Raw genomic sequence first — 17,083 nt, forward strand, 5'->3', positions numbered from 1 at the left:
AAAACTAGAACTACGCGCATTCAGCGCCAACTAGCGAAAATACCGCAAGACTTTTTTGACAACCTAATATACCGAGTTTTTCATTAGGGATGTTATAAATGTGTCTAGGTGTTCAATAAGACAAAGAGCCAGTCGAAATAATGAAAGTATTGCTACCGTGCAGGCGAGTGTTCCTGAAGACCGCAATTTGTCGACTCCAAGACATTCTCAAGAATCGAGACTGTCTTAAACCACAACCTGACGGATTTTGATAAAGGATTTGGGCTTACATTCCTATAGAATCATTCTCGCTCAAGAACTGAAACTATTGGACCGCCGTAAATATCGTGAGTTTGCTGGTTTTGCCTTGGAACAACCTGAAACTTTAATAACGTTTTTTTAAGAAAACTGTCTTCTCCGATGGGGCTCACTTTCATCTGAATGGTGCGCTAAATTAACAAAACTGCCGATGCTGGTGCGAAGAAAATCCACAAATTATTCATGAGCAACGATTACATACACCTGTGAGTTTGGTGTGATTTTTGATGTGGAGGAATCATCGGTCCGTTCTTCTTTCGAAATGAAGCTGGTGACACCTTTACTGTCAATGGAGACCGGTAAAGATCGATGGTAACCAACATTTTGTGGCCGCAATTGAGCGAAGTTAACCTTGACAACATCTGGTTCCAACAATACGGGGCTACGTGCCACACAGCACGTGCAACAACCGAATTATTGCACGACAGGTTTGGAGATGCGATTTTTTCAAGCAATTGCGACTTTAAATGGCCTCCAAGAAGTTGTGATTTAATACCATTAGACTACTGCTTGTGGGGTTTTTTGAAGTCATTGGGGCTTGGCAATAAACCAGACTCTCTTCAAGCTTTATTAGTCAGCATTGAACGTGCTATTTATGTATGACATACGACTTGATTCAGTGAAAAAAATACTCGAAAATTAGGTTCATCGAGTTCATTACGGCAAAAGAAGTTGTGGAGGCCGTTTGTAAGATGTTATATTCAGAACTTAATTTCTTTAGCCATTAGTGGGGTTTCTTTTAAATGGCGGAACGACTACTGGCTGCTGAGGTCTTTGATATTGCGAAAGCCTCGGAGCTGGCCTCTAATGCAGCTGCAAGTAATTGCAGAGTCAACATTTACGTAGACAGTCAAACAGCAATCAAGGCAGAAGTATCTTGGGAAGCAGGACAGCAGTGGACAAGCAAGCCGGGGCCAGGCCACAAAGTCATCGAGGGTAAGGAAATAATGGACGAGATTGCCAAGAATGGTGTACGACTAACGCCCGAAAACGTAATCAACATTGGGAAAGCCATGCATTGTCTATACGACGATCTGGACAAAACTGCAAAAGTCATAAGCAAAACGGAAGATCGGAAGTACACAAAATTCTTATTGGCACTCGCAAGAAGATACTGTGGGGAAGTGATCGGAATACTAACTGGTCACTAGGCCAGTGGCGACACATCTGGGGTCCTCACGGAATGATACACTGGAGGAAATATCAATAGTGAGGCCACAGAGTCGGTTAAAATTGTCGTCAAACTCAGGCACACTAAAGCATGACTACTCCCAACTGCCAACATGGACTAGTTTTTATATTTATACCCTGAACAGGGTATATTAAGTTTGTCACGAAGTTTGTAACACCCAGAAGGAAGCGTCGTGGATCCTATAAAGTATATTTATAAATGATCAGTATGTTGAGCTGAGCCGATTTAGCCATGTCCGTCTGTCTGTCTGTCCGTCCGTCCGTCTGCCTGTATATATACGAACTAATACTTCAGTTTTTAAGATATCGCTTTGAAATTTTGCAAACGTCATTTTTTCTTCAAAAAGCTGCTCAGTTGTCGGAACTGCCGATATCGGACCACTATAACATAAAGCTGACATACAAACTGAACGATCGGAATCAAGTTCTTGTAAGGAAAACTTTCACATTTCACAATATATTTTCACGAAATTTGCTATAGATTATTTTCTAAGGCAACAATGTAATATCCGAGGAAATTGTTCAGATCGGTTAACTATAGCATATAGCTGCTATACAACCTGAACGATCGGAATCAAGTTCTTGTATGGAAAACTTTCACATTTGACCTGGTATCTTCACGAAATTTGACATGGATTACTGTTTAAGGTAATAACGTAAACTCCGAAAAAATTGTTCAGATCGGATTACTATAGCATATGGCTTCCATACAAACTGAACACATAGTTACCAAAAGAAGTGCACCTGTGAAGGGTATATTAGCTTCGGTGCAGCCGAAGTTAACGTTAACGGTAAAACGAAAATGGAAAATGTTGCATATTCTAAAACACCAGTAAGTAAATATTTATTTAAAAATAGGGTTGCCACCTTTACTAAAATTTGATATACCATCCAAAATAAAGTAATTTTATGAAAATAGCGATTTTAAAGTTACCTTTTGGTCATAAAATAAGGACTGCAAATATTTTTAATACACGCATACATACATAAAGAAGCTCACACACATTTTCAGCCACACATGTGTACTCCTTGTAAAGCTCACGCAGACAAATTTTATCGATCCGAATTACTACGAATGGTTAGACGTCTGCCGCTTGTAAAGGTGCGTGAGTTATCGGGTGCAAAACAAGTAAAATTACGCCAAACAAAGGTGTATATATGAGTATATATGTAAATATAGATGTTTTCGTGCACTTATGTACTTGAAAAAGGTTACGCGTCAGACACATGCTGCCGTCCACACACACACTTCTATAAATAAATGCTTGACGCATAAATATTTCCTGCCGAAAATCAGTACTCATGTATATCTACGTATGTATGTATGTGGCAGTAAATATATATTTGGTAAAACATGAAATAGCAATAATGTGTTCAAACACATATTCTTCATACATTATTAGTGTGTTGCCAAGGAAGCTATCGCTTGTTGTTGCTTTTGTACTGACCTAAGTCAAGTTTTCGCATTTCCTCCGTCGGCAGCTATTGATTTAATCTCCTTCGTATATATGTATGTACAATATATGAATTACATATTATGTGCTGCTGCAATAAATTAATTTCTACTTAACTTAAAGTGCGTTGTCTTTAGAAGAAAACAGTTAAATGGGATTTTTAAGAAAAGTTCGTGCGTAAAGCAATTAGTTATACCAGCATGAGTAGAGATGATGATAGAGATTGAAAGTGATTGGGGAATTCTCTACTTATTTCAACAAATGAAACAGTGAGAGCGATTGTGAAGACTAGATATCGTCTTTTGAACGATGGAACTGAATTTCTTCAAAACAGATATAGGGTGATTCAAGTGGAAGTTCAAGTATCCATCTTGGCAACCAACATTCATTATAGGATAATATTCGATCGAATAGACCACGTCCAGCATGGGTATGGAAACAAGCATATATGATTTCTTATCAAATTATGCTGGTGAGAACGTAACCGTCAATGACGACCCTTATCGCGCAGTTCCCAAAACAGTCGAGTCTACGTAACCGAAAAGGACCGGATTTTTTATCCGGTCAAGGACTGTCAACTCGGCAGAAGTCTGCCGCAACAGCATGATAACCGACTATTTGAGGCCTGAAATTGAAGCTCGTGATCTCGGCGGAATCTCGTGTTTCAACAACACGAAGAAGATCCTGTGTCATTCGCTAGTTACTAGTCGAAATCGACCTACTGAGACGTAGACGCGACCAACATCTGAAAGAAATAATTTTCAAAAAATAAATGTTCTTTGGAATGGTAATAAACCTTCGCCAATAAAATTGAAGTTTCTGTGTTTTTTCTTTAAAAAAGTCGGGAAGCACGAAATGGATTACTATTTATAATTCCATTAACCAAACTGGAATCAACAATATGTGCAACTGATGTTATTCGGTCTACATATTAATTATTAGGTTCTGTCTTCTCTATATACTTAGAAGTAACAGGGGAACTTCATCATTATAAAACTCCTGTTACGGTTAACCTAAAGCAATATCGACAGATACTAATTTTCAGTCTAAGAATAACTTCATCTCTCCTTATCAGGTGACATTCTAAGTGGTCTGAAATAAACAACCTTCTCCAGGAAAAATGTCATTCAATCAGTATTTAGTCCGTTTGCAGAGTTCGTCTTCAAAATAGATGACTGGATTCGAGACATTACAGAGAGAAGGTTTTAAGATCGAGACAGAAAAATAGTTCTTCGTAAATGATGATTCACGAATGATCAAAGCTGAATAGCTATCCTGGTTAGGACATATTAAATAGTCACAAAAGTCCTCCAAAGTCGAAATGAAACTTAACAGTGAAATACGTGAATATGGCGGCAAAAAATTACAGTCTTCAGCAATACTTGCCAGAACGGGAGCAATATTTTCATTACTTCGAGCGGTTCCTTGCCTTATTGTCTTATTATTACTAGCGATGAGTCACGGATCTCTGCTTACGACCTGGAAACATATGATCAATCGACCGAATATCGAGGCAAAGGTGAGCCGAAGCCGAAAAAACCACGTCGAAGCAGGTCGAAAGTCAGGGTTATGTTGACAGTTCTATTCCATTATAAAGATGTGGTGCACTCCGAATCCCTTCCGACCTGCCCAACTGTCAACCAGGAATACGATACAACTGGAGTGTTATGCGTCGTTTGCTTTAAGCTATTCGTAAAAAGAGTACGGAATTGTAAGTCGACAACTCTTGGTTTTTGCACCACGATTAATGCACCGTCGCATACTGCATAGATTCTTTGTGAATTTTTTCAACCAATATGGTATTCGCCTGACTTAGCTCCGTGTGACTTATAGCTATTCAGCAAGCTCAAACGATCGCTACGGGGAAAACGTATTGAGTCATTTAAGGGGGGGTAAGGTTTGACAACTTTTTTATTTCCATTTTTTTTCTGAACCATCAACATCTCAAGAATATTGTGTTAAAGTTTTAGGTCATTCGGAGAAAAACTAACGAAGTTACAGCAGGTTGAATAACGGTACCTCAAACTACCTGCGCTGAGTGTACAAAACTTTGAATCGATTTTCCCAAATATGTCATTTTTAAAGTCGGTGACCAGCCTACAGAAAAAACTACTGCATCGATTGTTTTGAAATTTTGTACAAATATTATACATATATATATAGCTCTCGAATGACGTCGAAAAAAATTCCAAAAATTTTAATTTCTTAGAATTTTACAATAAAAAATAGGTCGATTTTTTCGTCCAAAATCGTCATTTTGGCTTGAAAATGGTACCAAAAATTGAAAAATTAAACTAAAACTAAAGAAAGCATTTTAATTTTTTGGTTTCCGATGATCCAGTGATGCTGTAGGCTGGTCACCGCACAACAACTTTTTTTCGAGGTGCCTACAGAGATCGACGATAAGTCCGTTATTCCTCGCTATTTTTCGATAAAACTTTTTTTAAGTATCCTTCAAATGTTGTACTTTAATATAATAATAAGTAAAATTAACCTACAGCAATAATTTTTTCTAAAAAATTCACGAAAAAAGGTATTTTTTCGACGAAGCAAACCAAGCATTTGATTCCGATCATTCAGTTTGCATGGCAGCTATATGCTATAGTTAAGAAAAAAATCCATACCAAATTTCGTGAATATATCTTGTCAAATGTGAAAGTTTTCCATACAAGAACTGAACGATCGGAATGTTCAGTTTGTATGGCAGCTATATGTTATAGTGGTCCGATATCGGCAGTTCCGACAAATGAGCAGCTTCTTGAGAAGAAAATAACGTTTGCAAAATTTCAAAATGATATGTTAAAAACTGAGGGACCAGTTCGTATATATACAGACAGACGGACAGACAGACAGACAGACAGACAGACGGACATGGCTAATTCGTCTCAGCTCGACAAACTGATAATTTATATATATACTTTATAGGATCTCCGACTCTTCCTTCTGGGTGTTACAAACTTCTTGACAAACTTAATGTTCAGGGTATAAAAATAAATAATTAAGAAATTATCCTTCCACATTTTGTACTTATACTCACGTATATTGTTGTTGTAAATGTAATTTTATAAAGTTATTATAGTTGCAGCAGTAAATTTTTACTATTATATATTAGTTATTTATTTCGTGCCTAAACTTTATTCACTAATCTCCTCTGCCACATTTATTTCTCTTTCACATACAAAAAACTTTCACATATCCATAGCACTACGTCTAACGGTAAACTGCAAAGTTCTTTTATTAACCTTATACGTTGCACTTTGCCACAGTACTGAAGCATTAGTATAAAATTCCATTTAATGTCGGCATCGATTTTAAACCCCCACTTTTTGTCCCACATTTGAGTCTTTATCTATAAAATATTTCGTAAACAATGTCGGCACATTCGTCTTTTTAATTAAGCAACATTTAATACTATTGACAAATTTTTGCACTTATCTATATTCGCAAGATAAGGGTTCCTTTTATCTATTCACAATGTTTCGTTGGTATTCGGTTGATAAGCGAGTGGCGGTGGTGTGAGCACATTGGCAGGCAATGCGACGCAGCAGTCGTGGCCGAGTGGTTAAGGCGTCTGACTCGAAATCAGATTCCCTCTGGGAGCGTAGGTTCGAATCCTACCGGCTGCGGTACGAACTTTTTGCTACTTATTTTTGAAATTTAAAATAGTATGATATGTGTTTTACTGGTATCTTATCACAAAACACTCCTAATCCCTATCTGAAGTAGGTGATAGATGCAGTGAAGATAATAATTTTGCGTTTTTGTTTTCACATTTCACTTTCATTGTATTTCTGGCGCCGTTCAAGTGTGATTTATTGTATTTGTTTTCATTATCACATTGAAAATATGTTGGAAAGAAAAATAGTTGTGTTAAAAAAGTAGAAAACTAATACACTTTCATATACATTGGGACAAAAAAGCACCCGAAAATTGTAATTAAAGTCCCCTAGTAAATGATATTTCGAAAAAATGTGTTTTGCTAAGTAGGTAGACTGTCCTTAATTCAGGGCCGGATCCAGTATAGAATTCTAGGGAGAACTATATAATATTGTACTTGATTTGGGAAATGTGTTAATGTAGACTGACTGGAAAGACACAAGAAAAGTACACAATCCTACGAGTGATACAAAGCCCTCAAAGACGTTGAAGACATGCCTCGTTCTGGACGACCTTCGACCTCTTCAACTGCTGAAAATATTAAAAAATTGAAGGGTATGGCGCTTGAAGATCATTAGGCAAGTGTTAGAGAGATGACTAGAGAGCTCGACATCTATCGCGAGTCCGTTCGAATGATTTTGGTGAATATTTTGGATATGAAACGCGTTCTTGCTCGACTAGTCCAGATAAAGCTGATTTTTTTTCAAAAAGAGTACCCTAAACAGGTCTTTTTGGACTTGAATTCAGATCCCACATTCATGTCGAGCAGATGAGATATGTGAGATATGGTCAAGTCATCGGATTGGAACCCGTTTAAAGTCTATCGAAGAGATAAAACAAAATTCACAAAGGAGCTGAAGGCCATCCCAGAAAGTGCTTATGAAAGGTGTTTCGAAGATTGAAATCTGGAAAAATCGTTGGCATAAGTGTATTATATCTGGTGTGGATTACTTTCAAGGCGAGAAAATAAATGAATGATTAATGAATGATGAATAATTAAATATTTTGCGTTTACGATTTCTGGGTCCTTTGTTGTCACAATTTATGTATGAAAATTATTAATCTTATTGATATATTGAAACTTTTAGGGACACATTTAAGTCTTTCAGCGATTTTTTACTTCAACGTTTCAATAATGTCAACAGAAAACGTGAATCACTGCTTCGAGCAAGAAATATTGCCAAATTTGAGGTTATGCGGTTTTTTCTGACTGCTTAATGACTCACTCAATAAGGTCTCACTCAACAAGGTTTGGGTTTCCGGAAGCAATTTTTTCTGCAGCGAATACTATATATACATATATATATATATATATATATATTACCATTTGATCAAATATGACTCAGACTGGTCCATTTAAGCTGAGCCGTACCAAAAACCGAATAGACAAAAAATTCTCTTTTTTAAAGTTCGTGGGAAGCTTGATCTCCATATGTCAATTAGTGTGGGTTTGACAGTTGTGTGTTTACGACGCGAACATTTTTTTGGCGATTCTGATTTTCACCAGGAGGAAAAGTTAAACAACGAGTTTGCTTGAAATTTTGTGTTTCCAATGGAGTCAGGGCTACGGAATTATTTAAAACCGTTTTGGTTAGTATACATTATCACGAACACAAGTATTTGAATAACACAAAGCATTCAATGAAGGTCGCGAAGTCATTGAAAACTTAACTCATGCGAGTTGTTCCTTTATCTTTGTTAATAGGAATCGAAATTGTGAAAGAAACAATGCTTTAAAATCATCATGCAGAGATCCGCTGCTCATCTCATGGATCGACTCAACCCATTTTGGCTAATGTTTTGGGTATGAAACGTGTCAATATTAGACTCATACCAAAAGGGTTAAATATGTTGCAAAAACGGCGTCGAATAGAGATTGAAAAAGATATTCTTGGCAACGTAGCTGATGACTCTACATTTCTTAATCCCATAATTACTGGCGACAAGTAATAGGTTTATGAATATACTTATATGTCGTGGAACTGTCCAATAATCTAGCGAATAGCGCTACAAAATGAGCAGACGAAAACAAAATTCGCTGAAGGAGCTGAAGGCCTCGCCGAGGCTAACAAGTGTATGGAAAATTGGATTAAGCGTTGGCACGCTTGCATTGGCTTATTAGGAGCCTATTTTGAAAATAATAAAAATTTGTATTAAACTATGTGAAAATGTAGTTATGTTTTTTCGTGAGCCTAAGTTATTCATTTTGTAAGGTTTTGAAAGTTTTCCATATATGCCATAGTGAGCCGATCTAAATAATTTCTTCGGAGATTACATTGTTGTCTTAGAAAATAATCTATACCAAATTTCGTGAAGATACATTGTCAAATGCAAAAGTTTTCCATACAAGAACTTGATTCCGATCGTTCAGTTTGTATGATAGCTATATGTTATAGTGATTCGATATCGGCAGTTCCGGCAAATGAGCAGCTTCTTGAAGAGAAAATAACGTTTGCAAAATTTCCAAACGATATCTTAAAAACTGAGGGACTAGTTCCTATATATCCAGACAGACGGACGGACGGCGAAATCGACTCAGCTCAACATACCGATCATTTATATATGTACTTTATAGGGTCTCCGACGCTTCCTTCTGGGAGTTACAAACTTTGTGAACAACTTAATATACCCTGTTCAGGGTATAATTAAAAAGATATATATAGGTTGTCAAAAAAGTCTTACGGTATTTTTATTGAATTTCAATTGTTCATAAAATTGGTTACAATAATGCGATTCAAGTCAAATATGCGCCGTTTTGTTCTATGACGCGTTCCCAACGCCAACTTCATAATGCCCCTCTCATAGAAGCTCGCTTCCCTATTGGCAAAAAACTCGGAGAGCCAATTTTCACAGAACTCTCTTGTGGCCAACTCCAGACTACCAAGCGCGTTCGCCATGGACAGAAACAGGTGGTAATCACTTGGTGCGAGATCCGGACTATACGGTGGATGCAAAAGAACCTCCCATCCGAGCTCCCGGAGGTTCTGGCGCGTCACTAAAGATTTGTGTGGCCTGGCGTTGTCCTGATGGGAGACAATTCGGCCTCTGTTGATCAAAGATGGCCTCTTCTGCATGAGTGCTGCCTTCAAGCGGTCCAGTTGTTGGCAGTACAGGTCCGAATTGAGCGTTTGGCCATAGGGGAGCAGCTCATAGTGGATTATTCCCTGCCAATCCCACCAAACACACAGAAGAACCTTCCTGGCCGTCAATCCAGGCTTGGCCACCGTCTGGGCCGCTTCACCGCTTTTCGACCACGACCACGTTTGCGCCTTACGTTATCGTAGGTGACCCACTTTTCATCGCCAGTCACCATACGCTTCAAAAACGGGTCGATTTTGTTGCGATTCAGAAGCGATTCGCATGCGTCGATACGGTCAAAGATGTTTTTTTGCGTCAATTCGTGTGGCACCCATACATCGAGCTACTTAGTGATTCCAAGCTTCTTCAAATGGTTTCTAACGGTTTGATGACTCATGCCCAGCTCTTGACCGATGCTTCAGCTGCTACTATGCCGGTCTCTTTCGACCAATTCAGCGATTTTATCGCAATTTTCGACGACAGGCCTTCCGGAGCGTGGCGCATCTTCGACCACCTCTACACCAGAACGAAAACGTTGAGAAACATTCTGACGCATACTTTGGTGAACTGTAACCAATTTCGGCTCATTATACTGTTTAGGAATTAAGGAAGGCCTCATCATGCATTTGAGTTCAACAATTTTAGATTGCAAGCAACAAAAAAGAACAGAGGAAGACAATGTAATGAGCAAAAGCAAACCGATTCGCAATGCACATGCAGTAACATATATATATAGACATATATTATATATGTGTAAGTATATATTTGTATGTGTGTGTATTGGCGATGCCGCATTTATATTGCAATTAGCAGCAGACAGCAACTGAAACAAAAGACTCAAGCGAAGAACGCGCCAAAGTTGCCAGGCAAACATACAAACAGACATACATATATAATATATATACACACACATATATGTACATACACTTATATATAAAAGTTACAGCCCAGCAACATTTCCATTGCTTTTGCATGTTGCTGATTCCGCTGCTGCCAAGCTGAGACCGTAACAATTGCAAATTAACAAAATGTAACTGTCTGGCAATTCGCACACACACACACACACATGCACACATACTAACATAATAGGCAGCAATCCACACACGCCTGGCAACATGCAACAGCCGTGTTGCATCAAAAGCTGCAGCTACAAATAAAATGCAATTAATAATAAAGAAGGAAGCAGCAAACAGTTGGGATTGTTGTTGTTGTTGCAGTTAGTGTTGCTGCTGCTAAAATAGGCAATATTGAACTGCTTTGATGTATGTTTGCTGTAACTGCCTTTCATGTTGCATTTTGCGTCAATTGTTGGAGCTGTTGGTGGTGCTGTTGTTGTTGTTGCTGCTGCTGCTGCAGCTTTTGTGCTTTTGTTGCTGGCAATCAAAGCTGTCGAAATCAGATTTACTGCTAGACATGCATATGTAGATGTAGCTGCATTTTAATTTCAAACCAATGCATAATTGCGCAACAACAACAATAACAACAGCAGCAATACGGACAACAACAATAGCAATATTTGCAATAGACAATTGCTAGTTGTGGCCACAAGCGTGATTGCCACTGCCACTGTCATGGCCGCCGCCGCCACAGGCGAAGCCGATAGCAAAAACAACAGCAAGTACAACAGGCAACAACAACGCAAAGTACAACACAACTCAAATTAATTACCTACAACTAATTACGGCATAATATGCTAATTAGTCGTTGTAGGCAGGCAGGCAAGCGCGCAAAATACATTTGCATGCAAGTAGTTATGTGTGTGTGTGTGTATGTGGGTACATTGTATTTGCTGTTTATGATATGCAATTTAAGCTGATTATGAAGCATTTTTTCATGTCGATTGTATTGAGGCGCAAGCGTTTTCCAATGCGTTGCTGCAAATGCATTGTTGCACACCATCTCACATACATACATACATACATATGTACAAGTAAGTAGGCAGTGGTGTATATAAAAATATTTTGAGAAGGGCGCAATTACTTAGGAACATTAGAAACTTCACTCAGACTAGTCCTTTTGAGGTGCTTTTAGGGCAGTTACTGCAATGCTTGTCCTTGAAGAAATATTTCTTGATTCAGCTTTATCTAATACTAGTCATGCATTTTATCCCCATGGGGTCTTCAATAGACCGATAGGGGCAGCAAACGACGCCATATTTTTTCCCGCTTTTTCGACATTTCTCTTCAGTACGGTTTGGCATTTCATAATGGAAAGATATACGATCCAACAACGGATCGAAATTATGAAAATTTACTACCGAAATTCGGAGTCAGTGATCTCAACTTTAAGAGCGCTACGTCCAATTTATGGTCGTCATAATCGTCTTCTCAGATCAACAATAGAGTGTCTAGTGGAAAAATTTTAATCCACAGGCACAGCACGAAATGTTTCCTTTCCAGTGAGATAAATATGTAAGTGCCCGAAGTATCGAGAATACTGCTGCCGCTAGGGCATCAATTGAGGAAGACCCAAATCAATCTTTCACACGTCGTTCTCAAGCGTTGGGCATTTCGGTGACGTCGTTGTGGCGAATTTTGTGAAAAGATCTTGGCCTACATCCTTACAAAATCAAAGTGACGCAAGAACTGAAGCCGCTTGACCACCAAAATCGTCGTATGTTCATGAATTGGGCTGATCAACAACTTGAAAATGATCCGTATTTTCATCGAAAAATCATCTTCAGCGATGAGGCTCTTTTCTGGTTGAATGGCTTCGTCTATAAACAAAATATATGTTACTGGTCAGGCAGCAAACCACACCTACACCATTGTATCGCGAAAAAATTTCGGTTTGGTGCGGTTTATGGGTCGGCGGCGTCATTGGGCCGTACTTCTTCCGTGATCGTTACCTCTCAATGATAATCGAATATTTTTTGGCCAGAATTGGATAATATGGACTTGGACAATATGTGGTTCCAACAGGACGGCGCCACAAGTGACACAGCGAATGTCACAATCGATTTATTGAAAGCCAAGTTTGGTGAACGTGTTATCTCACGAAATGGCGATTAGACGCCATTAGACTACTTCCTGTGGGACTATGGTCTATGCTAACAAGCCAGCGACGGTTGATGAACTTCGTGCGAATATCGAAAGTGAAATTTCAGTAGTATCTACCGATTTATACTTGAAAACCGTCGAAAATTGGGTTCAGCATCTAGACTTCTGCAAGCGGGCCCGTGATGACCATGCAAAAGAAATCGAATTCCATACATAATGGCATCGAATGTACTTTCGCAGGAATAAAGAACTTCATTGATATCCCAAACCGCTTTTGTAGCCCTCTCATTGAAAAGCCCGTTATTTCTTGATTTAGTTTTGTCTAAATCAAATATAGTTTTTAGCCCCTTAAGTAGTAGAGGTATGGTTCTCACGAATAAACATACATATTCACATAAATTTGATGAGTTTTAACCTCGAAAAATGACTGGAAGCCAACCCAAGAAGTTCTGTTCCAGTGCAGTTTGCCAATGAAAATATCCAGAGCTGGACACAGATTCACGATGAATATCAGTAATTACTGAAGACACTTGGTATTTAAAGGTCTAAAGTGTATCTGAAAAAGTTAATTGAATCCTCGCTTTGGTCACATGTTCAAATACTGCATTCCCACAAACATTCTGGATATCTCGAAAGCAGATATAGTCCCATTATACATTGTAAACAATATTCGTGAAGTTTCTTGTTCTACAATTTCAAGTTGTAATATTTTTCCCTCTTTCATCCTAAAAGAACTCCGTCGGCTTGGTTTCCACGTATGGATCAGGCCGTTTTCTTAACATCCTCTTCTGATATGAAAAAGTGAGTGAGTTCTGCATCAACCGGTACAAGTAGTAATTTGAAGAAGCAAGGTCTGGGCTATAATGAGGGTGAGGCAAAACTTCTCTGCCGCTGTTTTCCAAATATTGTAGTTTTTAATCGCAGAATCAGACAATTCTAGGCCTCTGGGGTTCAATCATACGGACCCCCATTTCGCTTGTAGTTCTTCTTTATCTTTCTAACATATAGCGCATGGTGAATATCTGCTCAGTTGTTGGTGTAACATAAGGAAGTCATATTAATAATACTTAGGATTTTATTCATTTCGGGGTCCTAAGCTCAACAGGAAGCCCAAATTTCAAAGGCAGCGGCAAATAAAACAGATACATACTCATATCGTTCGTTCGGATGGAGTCACGAGAATCAAATAAAAAAATCAATAACCCCCCAAGAACCCCATTTAAATGTTGTCACATTTATGTTAGCTGCTTCACTGCAGTGCAGGCTGCCACTGACTTCAATAAAAATTACGTACTTTCATATATACAATTATCAATAAAACGCTATGCATGCACCTTTTACCTTGTAGTACAAGCAATTTGCGTTAATTTAATTTAATATTTAGATTATTTCATTTTTTATTGCATATGCAAGATGTTACGCCTATTTCTCTCATGCATTCCACTAATAAGCGCCCCACTTTGCCACTTGCTGACTCTCATGCGATGCGCTACTAGTGTGAATTCCATCAACATTGGCAAAATATGTAGAATTCTTAATAGGTCCTTCCCGTATATCTGGGTTCAGAGAGGATTAGCGGATTTGCATTCACTTGGAGAGCGATTTTTATAGAAATGAAAATGGAGTGAAAGCAACATGTTGACCTGACCCCTGGTCAAAGCTACGAAAGCACTTATGGTGTGCTATCAGTTAGCTGGTAGATCCTGGGGCTGTAAACCAAGTATTGTCAGGTGGTTGTACACCATGATCGTGCGACTGATTATTACATATGGAGAGGTGGCTTAGACCTCGAAGTCATACTGGATCTCACACCACTCACATAGCAATCGGTCAGGTTGCCAAACACACACTGCTCCAAAAGGGTTTGGCAGAAGTAAGGTAACCTCTTCTCAGCGCAATAATGACCTAAGTGGTGAAATACCATTGACTCTTCTCCCAAGAGACAGCATTACCAAAAGTATAAACTTCACTAGGAAGTTCAGGTTATCCTCAGCAGTAAGGCTGAATGGAACGATTCCGCTCTCGAACTACTGCTTAGGGATAGTACAATCAAGTGGTGTACCGAGGGCTCGAAAACGTCAGAGCCGGCCGATTGCATGGTATGTTGCCAACAACGTTTCTTTGTCTTTTCCCCATGTAATGTCGGCTAGCGACTTGAGGATTTTGTTGCGGCTATCTACTTTGGCAATAATTGCGGTCGTGTTAGGAGTGAAGGATTACAGGCTAACGAGTGTCACACCTAAAATCTTAGGGTTATTGACTGTCGGAATTATAACACCATCGGTTGCAATATTAAGGTCAAGTCTGTATTCCTTCGTCCAGTTTATGAATGTGGTCGCTGTGGATTTAGTGTAGGAGAGTAATATATTCCGTGCAGCGAAAAAGCGAGAGATAACCGTTAACTTTGGAGAGTTCCGGAGTTTTTTGGAGTTTCCAAATGTATAAGTTAAACATAAACGGGGAGCGGACACCTCCGTGCGGAATCCCCTGTTAATTTTCTTTATAATTTTTACTTCGAAACAGTACGGTTGATTGTCGACCACTCGGGTAGCTCCACCTCTTCAACCCTGGAGGGAGTGTAGATTTTTCGATGTCCTCAAGTAGCGTTGTGTGGTTCCCTGTATTAAAGGTTTTTGACAAATCAAACGCTACGAGGATTGTTCTCTCGCAGGATGGTTTTCGGTTGAGGCCATTAACTATCTGGGCGTTTATGGCGCTAAGTGCTGTGGTGGTGCTGTACACTTTACGGAAGCCATGTTGGTGGTTTGCTAGACTGAGGTGGTGAGTGAAGATCGGGAGTAGCAAGGCCTCAAGTGCCTTCACTACTGGTGAGAGGAGAGTTATTGGACGATAGAACCCCCTTTGTTGGTGGGTTACCCAGGTCTCAGTAGTGGAACCACTCTTCCAAATTTCCACAAATGGGGTATTTGAAGAGTGGGCAGCGAAAGGTCGAGGACAAAAAAAAAATAGTAGCAAAAGTTATTACTTTTTTCAACGTACATGTGTACGTTTGTATGCACATACATACATCATTTAATTTCTCTTAAGCATTTCATGCTTATTGTTAATAATTTTTTTAATATTTTTCCTTCTGATATTTAGTACTTACAACCCCTTCCTTATGCCCTTATTTGCCACACAAGAAAAATGTATTTTACTTTCCGTTTGCCTCGCAATCCATAAATCAAAGTGAAAATCCTGTGCCCGTGCCGCATTGGACTTAATTTGACACCTTTGAGTGCAATTATCCAACTGCACGGCGTTACTCCTTGCGCCACCTTCCAAAGCAACCAGCATATGTATATGTATGTATGTATGTAGGTGTGTATGCAGCTCTGTGTATACTGCTGGCAACGACACATTTTTTATTGTTGATCATCAGCGATAAATTTTACCGTAAATCGCCCGAAATAAGGTGACAAGCTGTAATAATTCTTTACCACCCGAAACAACACCAACGCCACCACAAAAAAACTACATCAAAAGGAGCACGTATTGCCAACAATGGCACCTTCGCAGCTGAGCGACTCACAACCAAAAAGGGCCAATTAACAATAACGAAATGCGTGGCGTTGCGCCCACGAAGAATCCATTCTTATGTATGTAAGTAGGTACATATGTACATATATGCATGCCCGCGAACAACAGTTGTTGGTAAGCTTTTAACGACAGCGACCAAGTTGGTCCATCACCGTTTTGCGCCTTTTGCTGCAGTAAGAGAAAATATCTACTTACATGTATAAGCCAGCACACCAGAAGCAACAACGATAGCAACCAACAGCAACAACAATAAGTGATCAAAATATACAATGGCAAAATAGTAGCGATTATCGTGGTTATATAAATCACTTTCGGCACATTTGGCCGCCAGCGGCGCTTTTTCCAATATTCGTTGGCCAAGCAGTTGGACGACTAGTTCGAAAAGAGTTTGGTATATGTGTGGCCCCACACTTTTCTTAAAAAACAAAAAAGAGTGTTATGAACAGCTGGAATAGAAATGGTTTGGGGCAGCAGCATGTATCGAAATTTCAAAAGACAATGCAGGCTAAAAGTGTTTAGCTAAATGCTGCTATAAATAATATTTGTGTAACTTTGGTGTCTGGCGGCGTTTTATACAGCAGCCAAGTGCCATAAAAACCGAGAAATGTAGCATAATTTCTTTAATATTATTTCAGCTTCTCCTGCTTTCACAAACTGCAAAGAAAATAGTAAAATATTTACCATGCCTACAACAAAAACAAGCAGTACTTTGGTATTTTAGAGTACTTATATTTAAAGTGTTGCCCGGATTTGCGCCGATCCTTGAGCATGTCGCAAACAAAGTAATAGCAAATTTGGTGTATAATATAATACTTATCCATGTAGGGTTATTCCAAATTTCTATTTAATAATAATTAAAAAGTCGCA

At 38.9% G+C, this 17,083-nt stretch overlaps 1 protein-coding gene and 1 non-coding gene across 2 annotated transcripts in view; one reads left to right on the forward strand and one right to left on the reverse strand.

Annotated features, from left to right (window-relative positions):
- Nucleotides 1-6,003, reverse strand: part of LOC120774614 (leukocyte elastase inhibitor-like) — a 28,188-nt gene extending 22,185 nt beyond the window's left edge. Inside the window, exon 1 of the mRNA XM_040104340.1 lies at nucleotides 5,980-6,003. The gene's annotated coding sequence lies outside the window, so the exon portion shown is untranslated. The remainder of the gene's footprint in view (nucleotides 1-5,979) is intronic.
- A 483-nt stretch (nucleotides 6,004-6,486) lies between these two features.
- Trnas-cga lies at nucleotides 6,487-6,568 on the forward strand. The gene has a single exon. It is a non-coding gene; the product is annotated as a tRNA-Ser (tRNA).
- The last annotated feature ends 10,515 nt before the right edge of the window (nucleotides 6,569-17,083 follow it).

Source organism: Bactrocera tryoni, chromosome 4 (genome assembly GCF_016617805.1).
Source record: "Bactrocera tryoni isolate S06 chromosome 4, CSIRO_BtryS06_freeze2, whole genome shotgun sequence".
Classification (NCBI taxonomy): Eukaryota; Metazoa; Arthropoda; class Insecta; order Diptera; family Tephritidae; genus Bactrocera; species Bactrocera tryoni.